Source organism: Panicum virgatum, chromosome 8K (genome assembly GCF_016808335.1).
Source record: "Panicum virgatum strain AP13 chromosome 8K, P.virgatum_v5, whole genome shotgun sequence".
In the NCBI taxonomy this organism is placed as follows: Eukaryota; Viridiplantae; Streptophyta; class Magnoliopsida; order Poales; family Poaceae; genus Panicum; species Panicum virgatum.
Window position 1 is genome coordinate 21,237,627 of NC_053143.1, and position 16,229 is coordinate 21,253,855.

Sequence of the window (16,229 nt, forward strand, 5' to 3'; positions counted from 1 at the left end):
ACCTACTTCTGCCATCCTCTGGATCTCATCCTTGATCTCCCCTAGGATGCTAGGATTGTACTTCCTGGGAGGCTAAGCATGGGGTCAAAAACCAGGCTTGATCGGTGATTTGTGTTCCACTATCGAACGATCCAAGACGAGCATCTTGTGGTACTCCCATGCAAAGCAATCTGCAAATTCCTTGAGAAGAGCAATGAACTGAGATTTGGCCTCGTGTTCGAGCTTCTTACTTATGTACGTAGGACGAGGACGATCGCCTGGCCCGATGTCAACCTCTTCTAGCTCATCGGCCGGCGTGAACCCGAAGCCCAACTTGCCATCCTATTCTAGCTCGGAACTGCAAATCGTGAAAGACGTAGAATAATAAAGGGACTGAACGCACGCATCGGACGATTCCATTTCATTTTGACTTGAAAAATTCACATATTTTTGTTGCTGATTGCTAGAATCGGCTCTACCATATTCGGGGTAGACATTTTCATGCATCGTCGCTGGTTGCTGGAACCAGCATAACCCCATTTTTTGACTGGTTGACAAAACACCAGTCTTGCTCCTTTCTGCCCGTTAGGCACTCGGTACCTTCTCCCCACTAGCTCGGAGGATCTGCCATGGTCACGTTGCAGGAGTCGTCAGCTTGCACCACCTCCACTTCATCGCCACCCCACTGCATCAAGCACTAATGCATGGTAGACGCCATGCAGCAGTTGGCGTGGATCCAATTTCGGCTGAGCAAGGCCGAGTAACATCCATCAGAGTCCACGACGAAGAAAGAGGTGCTGACCGTCTTGTGGCCAAGGGTCAAGTCGACGTTGAGAACCCCCTTTGCTGGCGTGGGGTTGCCCTTGAAGTAATTCAGGACGACATTGGTCTTGACTAAGTCCTCCTCTGTCCTGCCGATCTTGCGGCACACCGCGTACGTCAGGAGATTCACCGCCGTGCCGGTATCCACCATCATTCGATTAACCGGTTTACCGTTAATGTAGCCCTTGAGGTAGAGCGGCTTCAGGTGACGGTACTTCTTGTCGGCGGGCTTCTCGAAGATAATAGTCGCGAGCCCCAGATTGAGCTGTGCCACTGACTCTTCGTTCGACTGCGGGCTGCGAAACTCCTCCGGGAGGAAGAAAACCATATTCACATCGGCCGATGATCCTGCCCTCCATTTGCCTGCTGATGGGGCGCCTGATGTAGTCACTGCTGGATCGGCCGATGCACTTGCGTTGGCCACCAGCGCCGTCGGCTGCACCCTCCTCCAAACCATGCTGCGCGTCCTGCGAGGGGGAGGGATGGCCGCTGGCCTGGAGTTTACCTATTTAATAAGCCGATGGTAGTGTTCTTTGGCTTGTACGAGGCTACGTAATCTCTGGACTCTCCGCTTCTGTGATCTGGAGAGCCCGTCTGGGCACCACCGAGGGAGGTGGCACTCGTTACGCTTCCATCCGGATTCTTCTTGTGGAGGCCGTTCAGGTGACTCGCGGCATGACTGGGACGGTGACGGGCATTCTAGCCTCTGGAACACCGATGGCCGCCGATCCTTGGGCCGCCGGGTGGAGCAATCCGGGCAGTCCTCGTAGGTCGAGAGCCGGTCCATCCCTTAGCTCCAGCAGTACTGGAAGAACAGGCATTCCCAATGTGCCCTTACTCCTCCGTTGTTGCTGTAGGCGTGCTCTTCTTGATGACGCCACTCGTGGCGGAGGCGTTCCTTCTGTCGATGCCGCGTTTCACGCCGGTGTTCTCCACTGCGTGAGTGGCGGTGCGGGCTGTGGTGGAGACCACATCCTCTGTCGTCCCGCCCACGACAGTAAACGTGCCGGCCGTCGTACTGTCGGTCTTCATCGTGTTGGCGCTCAGGTCTTGCGTACAGGCCGATCAGCGCCCCTGAATTGGGTCGCGATCGGCGGTTCCTGGCGATCTCTTTGGCCGACACATGGTGTTCGGGCTCGAACTTCAGGAGCCGGTCGACATCAGGATCGGCTTCCTCTTTCCCCTTGGAACTGTGTGTGACTGGCACCATGTTAATCGAAGGGAAAAGGCATGCATCGTTCTCACCGCGCAGAGTTCTGGCGATGACGCGTCCTTGCTCGATTGGATTCCACATCCACTAGAAGGATGCAGGGGAATCCCGAGGTGAAGGCAACTGCGGCGTAGGTGCGACATCCACCATGTTGGCGCTTAGGAAGGGCGTCTTGTCGACCTTCATCTGGTTCTGCATGTAAACCAGATGCCCTTGCTCGATGGTATTTTGTATTTGCTGGCGCAGGGCTTTGCAGTCGACCGTCTGATGGGAGTCGACCGTGTTGTGCCACTTGCAGTACTTGCGCCCATTGAGCTGGTCGGCTGAGGGAATTTGGTGCCCAGCCGTGAGCTCGAATTGCTTCTCCTTGAGGAGTAGGTCGAAGATCTGCTCCGTCTTGCTGACGTCGAAGTCGTAGCCGATCGCTGCCTTGGGGCATTTGACCCAAGGGCAAGTCAAAGGCTGGGACGCCTTTGCCCACTGGAAGACCAACACATCGGCCTCATCGGCCGATTCCTACTCGACAGCCTAGAAGTAGGCAACCGGCTTCCGCTGCTTCTCTACATACATATCAGGATGTAAGCGTTCGTACACGGATACCTTCGACCAGAGATGGCCGATGGAGCTGAAATCTGTCGGCCCGTAGACGCCCTTGGTGACCCGGGAGAGTCCACCGTAAGCAAGCTTCGCCAAATTTCTCGTGGACGGGATGTTCCTATATAGCGGTGAGAGTTGTGACAGTCGTGGTTCCGATTTACTCAACATTCATAGAGCAAGTATCTTTTATTATGAGATTTTACTAGTTTTTTCCGAATTTGTAAGATCCTCCTCATTCTTGGTTTTCGGATCGGAACGCGTTGCCTAGCCATTTGTTACAATCCACGACGTGCGCTGCAACACGTGCATGCGACCTGCCGATGGGTTAGCACGTGCCGATCACCCTGCCCGATATGTCTTAGATTGGATCTATCCGTGTGGATGGGTTTCCTTGGAGATCCTGGCTATGCTCACGTATGCTTAGATCGTTCTATGTCGTGCGTAGCAAGAGCCGATCTGGATAGATAGATCTGTTTATATCATGTTCCGGAGCAGGTTTTATCCTATACAGATGTGGTTTACATGCTTTATTTATCGATCGCATCTGCAATCGACAAATGTGCCGATATGCCTCTGGACGCCTCTGGATCGGCTGATTGTGCCGATACAGAGCAGCCAGGCTCACTATTTGCCAATCCGAGTGATCGGCACGAATTTAACACTTTATCTTGTGTGATATAGGGAAAATAGGAGACGGAAGCCTCACCACTCACCCCTTCCTGGTTGTAGGTCAAGCCAAGTGGCACGCCCGCAACACCAAGAACAGGCTCGTATGAGCCGCAGCCAGGAGAGACGATGGTAGCAGCAGCCCGATCTCCCGGCTCATCGCGTGCTGCCCGACCGCCGGACCTTCCGCCCGCCGGTCTCCCGCGAGGGGCAACACGTTTTTGGCACGCCCGGTGGGACCACGTCAACAACAACACCACCGACTCCGTCAGCATGCCTCAGAAGGCGTCCACGTCCAAGGGAGGTGAGCAGGACAACAATAACTTCCTTCCTAAGGGGAAGTCCGGCCCACCAACGCTGGACGACCTCATGGCGGAACACAAGCACAGGTTCGACCAGGTCATGGCTGACCTGGCGAAAGATGTCCTGAAGCAGTACACGTGGACCCGCAATGGAGGAATTAGGTACATCGGCAATCCCGAATTGGCTCTCAGCGGGACCGACCTCTCTGTACCTTCAGAGGAGCGAAGCCAGGCACTTCGGCAAGAGATCAACTACATGATCCACCATGCCATCATTCGGCAGACCCAAGTCATCATCAACTCCATGGACAACGTCATGGTGCGCGTCGTCAAGTCCGTGTTGGCCGGTGAACATGACCAGGACATCGACCCAGTGATCAACTCCCATGCGGGAGAAAAGAAGTTCTACACGCGGCCACTACAAGTCCCTCAGATCAATGCTCCTGAGGGAACAAAGGCCGAGTTCGTCCTCCATGCGCCGCAAGATCGCAATGACAGGCCAACCTGTTACGAGGAGCCGCCAATAGTCATCCCAGAGGGGTACATCTGCCAGCTCTGCTACAGGCCTCTGCGGGCAGACGAGCAACCTTACCGTCGGCAACCGTCGGCAAGGGAGTTCGGCACCAGCAGCCACACAGCCATCGGGAAGGATAAACCTGCTGATCAGGAGCTCCTGGCTTGGCAAAGCCAGTACGCAACAGGGCCGGTTTCTCACAACCAGGCCAGTTAGTTCCTCGGTGCAGGGACGGGAAGCCTCCAGGATCAACTAACTGAGATCCTGAGGAACCAGTTCGGGATTGCCCCGAAGAGGGGTACCATCACCTATTCCAAGCCATATCCCGACATCTACGACCAGCTGCCGCCGCCACCCAAGTTCAAGGTGCCGGAGTTCTCCAAGTTCAGTGGCAACGACAGCACTAGCACGGTGGAGCACGTCAGCCGATACACGGCTCAACTTGGCATTGCAGCTACAGCCGAACATATGAAAATTCGGCTTTTCGCTCTGTCACTCACCGGACCAGCATTCGGCTGGTACACCTCTCTGGCGCCGGGATCCGTCACTACATGGAAGCAGCTGGAAGAATAGTTCCATGCCCAGTTCTTCTCTGGCTCCGACGAGGCCACGCTGTCGGACCTCACGGCACTCCGTCAGCGCATGGGGGAGGCCATGAACTAGTACGTCCAGCGCTTCCGCGAGGCGCGGAACAGATGCTACTCTCTCCATCTATCGGATAGAAAATTTGGCAGAGGTTGCTTACGGTGGCCTATCCCGAGTCACCAAAGGTGTCTACGGGCCGATGGATTTCGACTCCATCGGCCACCTATTATCGAAGGTATCCGCATATGAGCACTTACATCCTGATATGTATGGAGAGAAGCCGCGGAAGTCGGTTACCTACTTCCAGGCTACCGAGGAGGAATCGGCCGATGAGGCCGATGTATCGGTTGTCGAGTGGGCCAAGGCATCTCAGCCTTTGCCTTGCCCCTGGGTCAAACGCCCTGAGGTGGCGATCGGCTATGACTTTGACATCACCAAGATGGAGCAGATCTTCGATCTGCTCCTCAAAGAAAAGCAGTTCGAGATCACGGCCGGGCATCAAATTCCCTCGGCCGACCAGCTCAAGGGGCGCAAGTATTGCAAGTGGCATAACACGGTTGACTCCCATCAGACGGTTGACTGCAAAGCCTTACGCCAGTAGATACAGAACACCATCGAGCAAGGGCATCTAGTTTACATGCGGAACCAGATGAAGATGGACAAGACGCCCTTCCTGAGCACCAACATGGTGGATGTCACACCTGCGCCGCGGCTGCCGATCGAGCAAGGACGCGTCATTGCCAGAACTCCACGCGGTGAGAACAATACATGTCTTTTCACTTCGATTAACATGTTGTCATCCATGCACGGTGCTAAAGGGAAAGAGAAAGCCGATCCTGATGTCGATCTGCTCATGGAGTTCAAGCCCTAGTGTCACGTGTCGGCGAAGGAGAACGCTAGGAACCGCCAGTCACGACCCAATTCGGGTGTGCTAATTGGACTGTACGCGAGGCGCGAATGACTACAAGATGAAGACCTACACAGTGATGACCCGCGCGCATACCGTCGTGGGTGGGACAACAGAGGACGCCGGCTCTACCGCAGCCCGTGTCGCCACTCACGCAGTGGCGATCGCCGCCGTGAATCACGACAGTGCCGCGAGGAATGCCTCCACCACGAGCGGCGTCATGAAGTGAACCGCAACAACGGAAGAGCTGGGGCACATTGGGAGTGCCCATTCTTCCAGTACTGCTAGAGCCAAGGAATGAAGCAGCTCCCGACCTCCGAGGACTGCCCGGAGTGCTCCACCCGACGGCCTGAGGGTAGGCGGCCATCGGTGTACTAGAGGCTTGAACACCCGTCGTTGTCCCAGTCGCGTCGCGCGTCACCTGAGCGGCCTCCACAAGAAGAATCAGGCCGGAAGCGTGACGAGTTCCACCTCCCGTGGTGGTGTCCAGATGGACTCTCCCGATCACAGAAGCGGAGAGTTCAGAGGCTACGCAGCCTCGAACAAGCCGAAGAACACTACCTTCGGCTCTTCAAACTGGTAAACTCCGGGCCAGCGGCCATCCCTCCCCCTCATAGGGCGCGCAGCATGGTCTGGAGAAGGGTGCAGCCTACGGCGTCGGTGGCCAACGCAAGCGCATCGGCCGATCCAGCAGCGGCTCTGTCAAGCGCCTCATCAGGCAAACGGAGGGCAGGATCATCGGCCGATGTGAACATGGTCTTCTTCCTCCCGAAAGAGTTCTGCAGCCCGCAGCCGAACCAAGAAATAGTGGCACAGCTCAATCTGGGGCCTGCGGCTGTCATTTTCGAGAAGCCCACCAACAAGAAGTACCGTCACCTGAAGCCGCTCTACCTCAAAGGGTACATCAACGGTAAACTGGTCAATCGGATGATGGTAGATACCGGCACGGCGGTGAATCTCCTGCCGTATGCGGTGTGCCGCAAGATCGGCAGGACAGAGGAGGATTTGGTTAAGACCAATGTTGTCCTGAATGACTTCAAGGGCAACCCTACACCAGCAAAAGGGGTCCTCAACGTTGACCTGACCATTGGCCACAAGACGGTCAGCACCTCTTTCTTCGTCATGGATTCAGATTGTTGCTACTCAGCCCTGCTCGGCCGAGATTGGATCCACACCAATTGCTGCGTGCCGTCCACTATGCATCAGTGCCTGATGCAGTGGGATGGTGATGAGGTGGAAGTAGTGCAATTTGACGACTCCTGTGACGTGACCATGGCAGATCCTCCAAACTGGTGGGGAGAAGGCACCGAGTGCCTAACAGGCAGGAAAGAGCAAGACTGGTGTTTTGTCAACCAGTCAAAAAATGGGGTTATGCCAGTTCCAGCAATCGGCGACGGAGCATGAAGACGTCCACTCAAAGCATGGCCGATCCTAGCGATCGGCCCATTTTTAAAGATTCACATTTTCTATCTGGTTGTATAGCCGATTCTAGCAATCGGCAACAAAAATATATAAGTTTTTTTAAGGTCAGAATGAAATGGAATCGGCCGATGCACACCATCGACCCCTTTATTATTAAGCGATCTTTATGATCTTCCGGTCCAGATATCGCAGTTGAGAGCTGCTGACTGGAGAGTCGATCTCCTCCAATACTAGAAGGATCCGACTTGGGGGGGGGGGCAGACAGGAGGACACGGTGATGTACCGTTAGAATGTCTGGGCCCCAACAATTTTTTTTGGACATGCACTAAGGTATGCAGAGGACCGATGCGTTGCCATCGGTTACAAATACTATTTAAATATTTGGGCCGAACGAAATTTTGGACGTCATGCGTGACGTGCACGAAGGAATGCAGAGGGCCTGTGCGTTGCCATCGGTGTAACACCCTAATTTAATTTTCCTATTCAATAATAAATTTAATTGGTTTATTTAATTTTTCTAGGATTTAAGTTGCTTAGCCACGCATTTATAATTTATTTTTGCTTCGTAAAGTAATTAAAATTTGTCTAAGTTTAAAATCTTGTTGTTGCATTCATGCTGGTGCATGGTTTTATTTTTTTGTTTGATTGTATAGGAGTTTGAATTCAAATTCATTTGAATTCAAATAGATTTGAGTTTGGTTAGAAATAGAAAAGGAAAGGGATTAGAAAAGAACTCAAACCCAGTTTCGGCCCAACTCCTCAGCCCAGCCCGCGGGGCACAGCAGCCCAGCGCCTTCTCTCCCCGCGGCCCACTTCTCCGCAACGGCCCACTCCCTCATCCCACACGCGGCCCACACCTGCGCCCCGGCCCAGCAGTGCTGCTTCCCCCCGCCAGCCCCGCACGCCGCTCCTTGCGCGCACCTGCTCTCGCTGCCACCCGGGCCCGCAAGTCAGCCGCCCCATCCGCTCGCCGCGCGCGTCTCCCGTTCTCCCTTCGCCGCTGACGCGCCGACCCCACCTGTCATCCCTTTCCTTTCTCCCTTCCACTTTCCCCGCCGGCGCCTCTGCTCCCGCAGTTTCCCTCGCGCTGCGCCCTCGCTCTGCGCCGTGGACCAGCCCGATACCGTGGCCCGCTCGCCAGCCCGCGCACCCCTTCTAGAAGCTTCTCCCGAGCTTGGTTCATGCCAGGTCGTTGGGCGTGATCCGTTTTCCCCGCGAGCAATCACGACCGCAATCCCCGCTACGCCCAAGCCAGGCACGCACGCCAAGAGAACCGTGGTCCCTTTAAACTAGCACCTGCAACCCTCCCTGCACATCATCTCCATCCCGCAGCCGCCGTCTCCAACCCTAGCCACCGCCTCTGCGCCGCCGCGTGCCCACCGCGGCCACGCCGCTTCACCGCCTCCCAGCCTCCACCGAGCGCCGCAGGAGCATCGCGAGGTGGAGGAGGTCAACGCCAGCCGTTCTCTCCACCCCTACTCCAACCTCCGCGCGAGAATCGCTCGCCGGAGCATCACCGAGCCGCCACGCCGCCAAGGATCTACCGCTGCGAGCCCTCTGCGCCGTTTTCGAGCACCGCATGAACTTCATGGAGTGGTAAGGATCCTCCCAGCCCCTTTTTCCCCTTCCTCCTCAACACCCGAGATCCCTGTGCCTACTCGCCGGAGCGCGATGGCCGCTCCGCGCGATGTGCACCATGCTAGAGTCACCGCAGCACCCCGCTATCCACTCCAGTGGATTACGCATCCCGCGCCTATGCTTCCCTGCCAAAAACCGAGTCAAACCAGCCCCGGGCGGCCCACTTTGCTCAACTCCGGTGAGCCCGGAGCCGCGCCGCCACGAGTTTGGTCGCCGGCGGCCGCGCGTCCCCGACCCCGTGCGTCGAGTCCCTCCTGGGCCGCGCGATCTCCATCGGTCGGCCCAAAACAAACCCAACCCGAGTCAACTGAGGCAAATACCGGTCAGCGCTGGTCACTTTTTCATAAGAGCCCCTCGGTTTCTTGGTAATCAACCCGCGGTCCGTGATAGTTCAAAAATATTTCCAAAACCGCCCCTGTTTTTATGTTTAGGCCCCTGACCTTTTTAAAAATCTAACCCGCTGTCCAGATCTGTAGTTTTTGCACGTTAGACCCTAGAACTAAGGTTTAATTACGTTTTGGCCCTCGGTTTTTGCAGAAAAACCCCAGAAACTCAGTTTTTCTCGCAATTAAGCCCCTGGACCTTGTTTTATCTCTAGTTTTCACGTTCTAGCTCCGTTTTAGGCGTTCTTTATGTCCACGCGATCGTTATAACGCGTAGATGAACAGTTTGAGGAAGGCAAGAACATGAACAACACCTATCACTTTAATTACAATTTCATACTGCATTTTAATATTGTATGCCTATAAGGATTTTCCTAGCCACTTTATTATCTTATATATATCCCTTGGGTTGCATTTTGGTTAGTTGTGCTAGGTTGCTGCGCTATAACAGACTTGGTCCCTTTTTAATTAATTTGATTAATGGTATATGCAACTTAATTCTGAGAGTGGCCTATTTGAGGGGCTCACGTCTCGTTAAAATTTGGTTTTTGCTAGAAACATGGTTTAGGGGGCCAGCACGGTGCTTAGTGCTTGGTTGGCCACTCTCCATAAGGACCGGTTCATAGAGCGACAACCTGGGACAACAGCGCTACCACAAGACTGGAATGGGACAGTCTTGGCTTACTAATTAGGTCTTTTTGGTTTGGAGTAACTTACCTGCGGGGCAAAGGGTGGTAAGCTTCAATGGTCCCTGCTCCTCCGGCTTGGTCTGTGCTTGGGGCTGTGCTCCTGTGCTTGTACCCCCGGAGGTGGGCCCCATCGTCGCCAATCTAACTCTTCGCGGTTACGCCTTACCAACGAGATTCTTTGTAACGGCCTCGTAGTGAGTTTGCTAGTCATCTCACCAAAGGAAGTGTGATGAACAACTAGCGTAGCTCACGACTTGTGGGTAAAGATGTGCAACCTCTGCAGAGTGTAAAACTGGTATACTAGCCGTGCTCATGGTCATGAGCGGCCCAGATCCTCCTTTTGATTAGTGGGGTTATCTCCTTCCGACGAGGGGGGTGCCTCTCGGGGTTTTGGTATGGTTGTGGTTTGGTTCTTAGTAGTAACATGATTAATTTTAATTAATTACTATGTAACTGGGTTTTATGGTAATTCATCAACTTGTAGTAAATAGCTTTAATAAAATTTTGCCAAGATTAAAAGCTAATGCAGTCAGTCAGCCAACCTTAGAGCCTCATAGTTTGTGTTATACTTGTTGAGTACAAGTTGTGTACTCACTCTTGCCTACTCTACTCTTTTTCCTCTTCGGGATACTCTACTGCTGCTCAGTTCCTGCCGACGCGAGGGAGTTCACTCAGCGCTACCAGGACTACGAGAACTTCTAGGCGTTCGACTCCCAGTCGACGTCCCTGTGGCGCCCTGCTCAGCTTCGGAGAGTTTTTATCGTATTGGTACTTCGCTTCCGCTGTATTAGACATTTTGTCATTAATATAATAAATAACATTCGTATTTGCTTTATTATATCTTTTTACGTGATATGTGCTGTGATATACTGTTCATTCTGTTGTATATACGTGTGATTTGATCCTGGCACGTATATGATTGCTCGGTTTATGTCCTTTTGTAAACCGGGCGTTACAATCGGCCACCAATATAAAGCCGATGCTTTGCCATCGCCTAAAGGGGTATATATATATATATATATATATATATATATATATATATATATATATATATATATATATATATATATATATAATACAAAGTACAAATGAGTTCGGGCAGGCGTTTAACAGTGCCGAGCTATTAAGCTCGGGGGGGCACGAGTCCATTACAATATCCATTCACCGAAGAATTAGCAGAAGAGCATCGAGAGCTTGCCGGCGCTGGGCACCAATGCTGGTGACAATAGCATGGTCGACGCCGTCGGCACCGCGCGTGAGATTGGCCTCTCGGGATTGGAGTTCAAATAGTCTAGACTCGATTGCTTCTTCGCATTTCCGCCTATCATCATTAAGGCGTTGAAGTTCAGGCACTTTGGTAGCAAGCTTCTCATCGACCACCAAGAGTTTCTACTGGAGTCTCTGGATTTCTTCGGTTATCTCTTTGTGTGCCTTCCGCAACTCCTGCACTTCTGAGGAAAGGGCCGTCCGGTTGCTCTCGTTGGCCAAGCTAACTTTCTCCTGTTGTAAAGCCAGACTTTCCTCAACAATTTCTTGTCTTAGTGCAGCCTCACCCTGTCGAGCCATGATTCGCGCTGTTGCGGCTGCTACCTCTTCCCGTAAGTCCCTCGGCAAGGAAGGGGAGTGGAAGTCTGATGACCGGCGTCTAGAGCAAGAAGAATGGAACCTTGGACAACCAATGAGCTCTGGTCCTGGGAACAGTTCAAGATGCTGGCGTCAGCAGAATGAGAGGAGGCAAGTGATCACTCAGAATGGACAGTTACCTCCAATGTTGGCGGGACGTCGCATCTTGAGTCCTCAGGTGCCGGTGGAGCATCGCCTCTCGAAATTTCTGGCACATTTGCTGAAGAGCCGATATGTGGCTGGAGGTCTGTGGAGGGAGCGTCAGCAAGTGTTAGCTCCGGCAGGGGTTCATCGATGACTGAGAGCAGCAAGTCAACACTGCCCTCTGCAGTTTTCTTTGCCTGCAGGAAAGGAAAAAGTGGTTGGAAGACAGGCGTTTCGGGCCAGAATATCTCGGATACGGGACATACCGGGATGTCATCGGGGTCATCAATTGGAATGATGGGAGCTCGCTTCTTCCTCCCCAGATGAGTATGTGAATTCCAGATCATGTGGTATTGGAATGGTAAGATCTGAGAAGAGGTCGTATGCGCGGTTGGCTGTCAGGCATTCAGTAAGGTCAGCTCGGCTCTGGAAATTCTCATGGATGATAAAAGAAGGAGGAAGTTGGTTTAAGCCGAGTTGACGTGCAACCACCACCAGCTGGTAAGCCTCATAGCCTGGTTTGGTGATTTTGTTACTTACTCATGCTGACGGGCAACAGGCAAGGGCGGATTATCAGTGCAAATTGCGCCCGTGTGCCATCGGCAAAGACGTCTAATCTGAAGAAAGAGAGGTTTTCAAAAACTTCAGATTCAGAATAGGTAGAGAAGGAAACTTGGGTTCTATCATGATAAAATAACTTGAACCATTTGGCTGTTTCCTCTTCATCTGGCCTACTACCAGGGAGCCGATATAAAGCTTGCCCACAGGAGGTGCACCGGATGAGCTTGCCATCAGGATCAGGGAAGGAAAGGGTCGTCAAGTGTGGGAAGCTGGGAATGCTTGGAGAAAAGTACAGCTGACACCAGAGTTGCAGGAACCACCATGGTCCTCCGGCCTTGATGCGATCGCCTGACAGTAGCCGGGTGTTGTTTATAGATAAGTGGCGATATAGAGCGCCCAGAAAGAGTTTTCCCAGCACCAGGCATTTTCCATCGGCCAAAGCATTTGCTAAATGGAGGTAATTTTTTGTGGGTGCTAAGGAGGAGCCATAGAAGGAGTCGGCGTCGAGGAGGGAGAAGAAGGTGGAGTGGAGTTGCTGCCGCTGGAAGACTCCATTGGAGGATGAATAGTGTTTGAAGAAGGGATGTTTTTTGCCGATGGAGGAAGAGTGCGGAAGCAAGGCGACGGTGTCTAATTATAAAGGCGCTAGTAGGAAGATGAAAGGGCATCGGACTCAGTTTCCGATGGGAGTCTCCGACGGTCAAAGATGGAACTGTGGATTCCCAAGAGTTCTCTTCTCATTTCATAATAATCATTATTGGCGAAACCAGGGGGCATGTGTTATCTTCGGAATTTGACCGAGACTGTTGATGGGCCTAGACTGTTTGTGGGCCGATTCAGATGGTCTAGGGAAGAGGCAATCACGGTCCATTCCAGGAGCCGATAGGCTCCTGTTTTTTCTGTATCTTCTTAGAGATAGATTAGTTTTTCTATATGTTTAAGTTAGGGGTTGTTAGCTTGTCCGTCAAGACTACAAGCTATAAATATGTAACCATACCCGATGAATAAAGATTGACGACAAACATTCCCACAGCAGTGGTTGTCTCCAACTCTCTCGGCGCATCGCCAGCCGTACTCACATTAGGGTTAACCTCAAGGTAAGCGCCATGTGGCTCTAAGGATCTTCCTTAGAGCATCACGGCTCAATGCCTTGTACCTTTGGTGGATCTCGTGCTGAAGCATTTTTGATGGCGAGATCTGCTATTTATCCCGGTGTTTACAGCATAGCTTTAGTAGATCGATCGTGCTTTCTCATTGTTTAATTGTTGCATTCGCCATGTCATTCTTGCGCATGGAATCGGCTGGTTCTTTATTCACGCAGCGTGTCATAGAGCCGATTCGCACAGGGATGACGCCTTGCTTTATGTCATTTAGTAGATTCGATCTGTTACTGTTCGTCCTTAATCAATAAGGATTTTCTTAACATCTGCTATATCTGGCCCTGGTAAACGTGTTGGTTGATTCCTATGGCATTGTAGATGCTTTCTATCACGCTCATCTGGCCTAACTCGTGGGCGGGATGTTCCTATATAGCGGTGAGATTTGTGACAGTCGTGGTTCCGATTTACTCAACATTCATAGAGCAAGTATCTTTTATTATGAGATTTTACTCGTTTTATCCGGATTTGTAAGATCCTCCTCATTCTTGGTTTTCGGATCAGAACGCGTTGCCTAGCCATTTGTTACAATCCACGACGTGCGCTGCAACACGTGCATGCGACCTGCCGATGGTTTAGCGTGTGCCGATCACCCTGCCCGATATGTCTTAGATTGGATCTATCCGTGCGGATGGGTTTCCTTGGAGATCCTGGCTATGCTCATGTATGCTTAGATCGTTCTATGTCGTGCATAGCAAGAGCCGATCTGGATAGATAGATCTGTTTATATCATGTTCCGGAGTAGGTTTTATCCTATACAGATGCGGTTTACATGCTTTATTTATCGATCACATCTGCAATCGGCAAATGTGCCGATATGCCTCTGAACACCTCTGGATCGGCTGATTGTGCCGATACAGAGCAGCCGGGCTCACAGTTTGCCGATCCGAGCGATCGGCAGGAATTTAACGCTTTATCTTGTGTGATATAGGGAAAGCAGGAGACGGAAGCCTCACCACTCACCCCTTCCTGGCTGTAGGTCAAGCTAGGTGGCACGCCCGCAATACCAAGAGCAGGCCCGTACGAGCCGCAGCCAGGAGAGACGAGGGTAGCAGCAGCCCGATCTCCCGGCTCGTCGTGTGCTGCCCGACCGCCGGACTTTCCGCCCACCGGTCTCCCGCGAGGGGCAACACCAGGCGAGAACTTGCTACTCTACATTGTGGCAACAACTCACATTGTCAGCACAGCTATTGTAGTCGAGCGCACGGAGGAAGGCCACGCTTATGGAGTACAAAGGCCGGTTTACTTCATCAGCGAAGTACTTTCTGAATCAATTGTTCGTTACCCATCAATTCAGAAGTTACTCTATGTGATTCTTATCACCTCTAGGAAGCTCCGCCACTACTTCGACGAGTACACAGTCTCAGTTATCACTGATTTCCCATTGGCAGATATCCTCCACAATCGGGACACCACTGGGTGCATCTCCTAGTGGGCAGTAAAACTGTGAGCTCTCAAGATTAATTTCAAACCAAGAATAGCTATTAGGTCACATGCACTAGTCGATTTCTTGGAAGAATGGCGAGAAAATCAAGATTCTACGCTAGCTAACAGGCCAGAACACTGGGTGATGTACTTTGACAGTTCACTCAAGCTTGAAGGCGGAGGCGCAGGGGTACTCTTCAAAGTCTCTAACAATGAAGCAGAGTACGAGGTGTTATTGCACTGGCTGCGCCTGGCAATCTCCCTCGGCATCAAGTGACTACTTGTATTCGGCAACTCTCTGTTAGTCGTGCAGCAAGTAAACAAGAAGTGGGATATCAACAAGGAAACAATGGATGCATATATGGCAGAAATTAGGAAGCTCGAAAACAAGTTATCTGGATTGGAGATCCACCATGTGGTTTGTGATAACAACATGGGAGCCGATGTCCTTTCTAAACTTTGATCCAAGCATGCTAATGTACCCACAGGGGTGTTTGTCCATGAGCTGCATCACCCGTCCGTCACTTTACCAGATCATTCTACCACCGATGCAGATCCTTCAACAACTAATCGGGAGGTTATGATGATCGAAGAAGATTGGTGGGCACCCTTCATCGACTTTATTAAAGATTTCAAGCTTCCTCCAGGTGTTGACCCAAAGGGCCCTAAAGCAGCACGAATCGTATGACGCTCCAAGGGCTACGTCCTAGTCGGAGACAAGCTATTTTGGCGATCGGCATCTGGAATCCTCATGAAGTGTGTTTCCTCTAAGGAAGGAAAAGGAATTCTACGAGAAATTCACGATGGGTCCTGCGGGAACCATGCAGCTTCAAGAACTCTAGTTGGGAAGGTTTATAGATTAGGATTTTTCTGGCCGACAGCTCTGACAGATGCCAAAGACATCGTACGACAATGCCTAGGATGCCAATTCTTTGGCAAGCAAGCACATGTCCCAGCTCACAACTTGATCACAATTCATCCTGGCCATTTGCCTGTTGGAGTCTAGATATGATCAGGCCGTTAACAGCAGCGCCAGGAGGGTTTACTCAAGTATTGGTGGCAGTCGACAAGTTCACAAAGTGGATCGAGTATAAACCAATAACCAAGATTTCAGCAGATAAAGCAGTCAGCTTCACTTGTGACATCCTCCACCGGTTTGGCTTCCCTCATACAATCATTACAGATATGGGCTCAAACTTTACATCTGGCTCGTTCTGGGAATTCTTCGAAAATGCCTGCATCAACGTCAAGTATGTATCGGTCGCTCACTCACGTGCTAATGGCCAGGTTGAGCATATCAACGGCTTGATCCTCGATCAGCTCAAGAAAATAGTCTACGATGAGAACACCAAGAACGGAGGCAAATGGATTTATGAGCTCCCTCATGTCATTTGGGGGCTGCGTACTCAGCCTAGCAAGGAAACAGGCTAGACCCCATTCTTCATCGTTTATGGTTCAAAGGCTATGCTCCCTATAGACATCATGTGGAAATCCCCTAGACTTGAAGCATATCAAGAGGGAGAGTCAGATGAAGCTCGATAGCTCGAGTTGGACTCTACAGAAGAAATCAGATGCAATGCGTTAACCCAGTCAGCAAGATACGTT